Consider the following 5,622-nt stretch of genomic DNA (forward strand, 5'->3'; position numbering starts at 1 on the left):
TCAGCCCCTTCCCCATTTCTGTCTCCCGGCCCCTCCTCTCCCCAGTGCTTTCATTCTGTCTCCTGGAAGGGGCCCCCAAGTGACAGCAGCCAGGCCCGGAGCTCGAGCCCCATGGTCATCTGCCCAGCCCTCATCTTCAGCTGCTCCCTGCCCCGCTTCCTCACTCCGGCCACAGCCCTCTCGCCCTTTGCCCTAGAACTGCCAACACTCTGGTGGGGCGGGGGGTGGGGTGGCTACAGGCCTGGCTCCTCCCCCAGCGGCTGCACCCCTCTGCCCCTCTGGAGGCTGGCCAGGGGGCTGGGCCGTGGGGAGGCCGCAGAGCCAGGACACGTGTCCTGGCCCCAGGCAGATCTCTTGTCCTGGCCACAGAGTCACACTGGTCAGGCCCAGCTCTGGCCCCTGAAGTCCCTGGAGAACCGGGCAGGGCTCCACCTCAGGGCAGCTGAGGACTCCCCCCTACCTCCAGGTTGGGAAACTGAGCCTGGCTCAGAGCAGGGGTCTGGGGGGAAGCAGGATATGGAGGAGCCCCTGGAAGAAGCAAGGCCCAACCAGCTGTGAAGTGGGAAGGTGTACCCCACACCCTGTCATCCCCTCAGTGAGCCTCAGGAAGAGCGTGCCCTGTAAGGGAGAGCAAGAAACAGGGATCATTTCATGGCCGTGGATCTTCCCAGAGTGAAAGCAGACACAGGGGCCTCTGTCGGGTGCGATGGGAGGAGGACCTTCGGCCCCGGGAATCGCTATGCTCATTGCTGCCATCCCGGTCAGGGCCTGCTGGAGCCTGCCTCCAGGAAGCTCTCCTGGGCTGGACTAGAAGTGAGAAGAGCCCAAAGCAGCCAGTCTTCGTCCTCCTTAGGCTGGAAGTTGCAGGGACAGGACTGGGCCAAACCATTCTGTCACCGAGCCTACCTGGGGCCCCTGGGCTGGGCTGCACAGTGGGGGCCAGGGCTGCAGTGGAGATGCCTGGACTACATATCTCAGACCCCAGGGCAAGGCCCAGCTTGTGATCACAGATGGGCTGGCGTTCGAGCAAGTCCCTTAGAAAGAAGTCCTTGGGTCTAGGGCTGCCAGTTGCTATAGCAGATGACCTGGGCAGTGTCACGAGATGCCAGGAGCTGGAGAAAGGTGGGGGGGAGGGGGCAGCGGTCACTCTACAGTGGTGTCAGGCTGCCTGGGTTCGCATCTGGCTGGGTGTCTGATGGGTGTTTTTCCCTCTTGGAGTCTTAGCTGATATCTGGAGTGGGACTTGCCTCTCTGAATTGCGGGGTAATGTGGATAAGCCCCCAGCGTAGCACACACTTAGCCCTCGATCAACGTAACCCATAGCCGGTTCAGGCTGACAGCCTCAGAGGACTGCAAATTCCAAGTCATTTCTGCAGACCTGAGCAAGGCCTGCCAACAGGCAGAGGGAGACACTGCTGACTAACTCTCCCTTCCTGGGTCCCAGCATCATCCTCAGGGCACAAATATGCACATACACACACATACACACACACACACACACACACACGCACGTACACCACTGGCTTTGCTCCCCAGGACCCAACCACCTGCTGGAAAACCAAGAGCTGCCTTTTCAAAATAATGATTAAGAATCAGCATTGACTATTCAAATTGAAACTCCCCAAACCCTTCTCTGGGGTACCCAGCCCCCTGGAGCCTGTGGGTAAAAAACTCTTACCATAGTGGAAAAAGTAGTCTGCCGAAACGGAAATCTTCCTCAATTTAGCTGAGTCATTTTCTCGTGGTTAAGGAAGTCCAGATCACCTCTGGCCCTTCCCCTGATGTCCGTGGCCCAACTAGCTTAAAGGACCCCAATCCACACACACCCATGTCTGTGCCTAGCTAACCTCAGGGCCCTCCCGGCAGAGCCCCCGACAGGAAGATACCCCAGCCCTGCTGCTGCTTCCTGCAGCTACTTCCTGCTTCTGGGTGGGCGTCCGGAGCCCTGGAGAGCCAGGAACCAGGGGGGCACCCCAGAGCAGACTGTGGGCCACAGTAGGGGAGAAGCGGGCAGACCCATAGTCTGGGCAGCTCTCAGGAGCCCGCAGTCTGGGTGCCCACAGGCCCATTGACTTGGGCTTCAGTGGGGCTCCCCACAGCCAGGGATGGGGCCTTTGTCTCATCCCGGACCTGAGGAGCCTGAGTCCAGCGGCTGAAGTGCCCAGCCGGGGTTCCCAGTTCAGTGGGGGCTGGTGTTGGCTGGTGCCCCTGCCTGGCTGCAAGCTGTTGCCCTCCCTTGGAGACCCCTAGGAAGCTTCCAGAGGCTGTCCTTTGGGGAGATGGAAGGATGATGTTGGGGCAGGAGGCACTTGGGTGCAGCATCGAAGGCCTTGAATGAGCCAAGCTGTGTAGCAGGGAGGGGAGGCCAGCCCTGAGGGCGGTGTGTCCTCCACATGCTAGAAGCCAGGACCTCCTGGGATGGCCCTATGTCTGAGCCCCGGGCTTCCGATCTGGGTGCTCTTCCTGGACCGTCGGGGAGTCAACAGTAACCCTGGGGCTGCCCACTTGTCTGCACTCAGCCTTCCCTCAGCTGACATGGATCATGTGCCGTCTGGTGGCCGTCTGTGCTCTGTTTCCTGCCTGAGAGATGGAGACAGACATCCCTGGCCCAGGATTGCTGGGAAATTAAAGGAATGCTAGTCAGAGGAGCTGGGGGGCTAAGCCCCGGTGTATATGGTGGGCAACAGAAAATCCTGATGTGTTTGGGGGATCAGAGAGTCCCAGGGGTAGCAGGACTAGGTGCCACTCCTCACCAAGCCGGAGAAGAGCAGGATAGCAGCAAGGGCTGGGGGTACATCCCAGCTGGGTGCCCGAGGTCACCTGGTGGAGCTCCCTTAGCCTAGAGTGTCAGGGCAGAGAGCAACCAGCTGGCATTACCTGCATCCTGGAAGGGACAGGCCTGGAACGACTAGAAAGGCCTGGAGTGGATGATGGTGCAGTTGGGGTCCACACAGGGCCCCCAAACTGAAGGATCAGGAGCTCTGCAGCAGATGCCAGGGAGGCTCACCTCCCCAGGGAGCCCCTCGGCCCATCTCAGTGCCCAGCAGGCATCTGCTGGCCCGGCCCTGGGGGCTGTATTGCCCAGAGTCACCTCACACCCACTTGGACTGGGTCACCCCCAAGGCTCTGGCAGCCAGTGTTTGGGAAATTAGGTGAGGGGGGCCTGGGACTAGGGTGAGGAAGGGAACTATTTATGGCTAAAAGTCATCTTGAAATTTTCAACATATTTTTTATTTTTCAAAACAAAAGCTGTACACGTGGGGTGGGGGGGGTGAACCTAGCTTTGTGGGAAATGAGTCAGACAGCCATAAAATTGTGTTTTTCTGAGCCGAGGGGATTATTTTACATCTTGTGGCATGAAGACACTGAAAGGCAGCCCTCGTCCTGGTCCCTGGCAGGCTTCCCTACTTGCCAGCCTGGGCCTCAACGGCTCCCCCCTCTCCTGAGCTGGGGGCCGTCACCCCAGAAGAGGTGAATACCGTGGCTGCTTCCGAAGGCCTCGCTTATCACCTCCGAGGCCTCTCCCTTTTCCCTCCGTAACCTCACCCCCCATTCTTTTAGGCAGGAGCAAGGCTGTGAAGGGTGGTGGCCTCATGGTGGGTTCTGGCTTCACCATTTACAGTCTGAGAATCTGGGTAAGTCCAAAGGTCCTCAGAGAGCCTCCCACCCCTCATCTGGTGGCTGACTGCAGTGGGGCCAACCTCAGAGCAGCTGACAGGTTACAAAGAGCGACTTAAGAGAGCACACCTGCATGCCAATGGTGCTCAGTAAATGGCTCTCCTTCCCCGTCGCCAAGCAGCATCCCTGAGCACAGGTGATGAGGGGCACCAGGGACAACCTTTGGAGGACTTTCCCAAGGCCAGAAGGACAGGAGTGCTTCCCTGTCACCAGTGTGCCCCACCAGCCACCCAGAGTCACTCCTCTCGCCCCGGCTCTGGTCCCAGGCAGGGATCAGGAGGCAGAATCCCCCCACTTCCCGCCCCCCCGACCTGGCCCAGAGGCTGGAAGATTCAGAAGGGCTAAGGCCATAGAGTTCTGGGGACCCATGGGGGACAGGACCCTGGCTTCAGGTTATAGCTCTCAACCCCTTATCTCCACCCAGACAGGGTGTTGTTTGGGACTAGTCGGGAGAGGCTTTCCCTGGAGCCCCTCTGGAGTCTCTCAGATGTCCCCCTCAGCCCCGCATCCACGGGCTGCAGCCACAGACCCCACGGACAGCCTGGGGCCCAGGAGACAGATGTTGCCCGTGGGGAGAGACCGCTGGCAGCCTGGGGCAGGGCAAACGTCAGGGAAAAAAATGGGGGGTCTGAATCACATTGACTGATTCCAGAAGCCTACCACCTTCCTCCACCAGGATGGTGAGCTTGCTCTTTCTCCGGAAGCAATGGGAAAGAAGGTTCACTCTGTAAAGGTTCCATTTCTTCTCAGGTCAATGGCCGGTACACCACATACCAGTTGTTTTGCCTGCTTTGTTTTCCCTCATTCCAGCCACAACACCCAGATTTTCCTTGGAGAACCTCCCTTCACTCTCATTTCATGCGGTGTGAATACAGCTGACCCTCTTCTAAACTGTCTGCTGGGGGAGGGGAGGGCGGCAAGGACATGACTCAGAATCAGCTTGTTTGCATCCTCCATCCCCCCCCCCCCCCCCCCCCNTGTTCAGAAACGGAAGCTCTGTTCTGGGTTGCTGGTGTCAGTTTGGAGGCTTTGAGTTACTGGGAACCTCCAGCAAGAGACTGAGCTGGCACAAAGGATGGGTCAACCAGGAGACGGAGTGACAGAGAACTCTCAATATTGTTGTCTGGAGGATGGATCCAGTCATGCCTGAAGCCACAACCCTCATGGTTTGTTTTGCTGATAGCACTCAGCGCTATGCTCGAGTCCAGACCACAGAGGCAGGAGCTTTGGTGAGATGTGACATGTGTTCCTTTCTGCTTAGGCCACTCAGGCTGGGATTCTGCAAGCGTGGGTAAGCCAGTTACCTAGAGCTGAGGCTTAGCACACAGCTGGGCTCACTGACCACGGAAGCCTGGATATGTGGGTGAGAAGGGGAGTTGGGTAGGGGGACCCACACTGACTGCAGCCCCCTGAAGAGACAATGGGAAGCAGCTGAAGATTTTCGAGTGATTAAATTTAGAAAAAGAACCAGCGGCGCATTCTTTTGCCTTCGTCTTTCCATCTGTCTGATGGGCACCCTGAGCAGTAGAGAATTGATTGGTTAATTTTGTTAGAAGTTTGTCAGCATGCCTAACGCTGGAATGAAGCCCCAGGTGGGCAGAAAATCGGCTGAGTGTAGCTCAGTGCTGTGCCCTAGAGCTGAGGAGACCTGTCCACTCAGGAAACGTTCAGTGAATGAAGGGAAGATCTGGTGTTCTCACACTCCCCTGCTTGAAATCCTCCAATGGCTTCCCAATTCAGTTAGAGTATATGAAATCAGGATTTCTTCTTGTGTCGTATGAGTAGGTAACTGTGTCATTTATTAAGCCATCAGGGATGCTTTTTATGAGTCAAAGGAATGCTATAAATGATTATTCTGGAACAGTGGGAGTAAAGCAGGACAGTCTCGAGCAAACCGAGAAGCATGGCCACCCCACCCCAAGGCCCCCAGGAGCTAGTCTCTGT

Source organism: Crocuta crocuta, unplaced genomic scaffold (assembly GCF_008692635.1).
Source record: "Crocuta crocuta isolate KB4526 unplaced genomic scaffold, BGI_CrCroc_1.0 scaffold121, whole genome shotgun sequence".
NCBI lineage: Eukaryota > Metazoa > Chordata > Mammalia > Carnivora > Hyaenidae > Crocuta > Crocuta crocuta.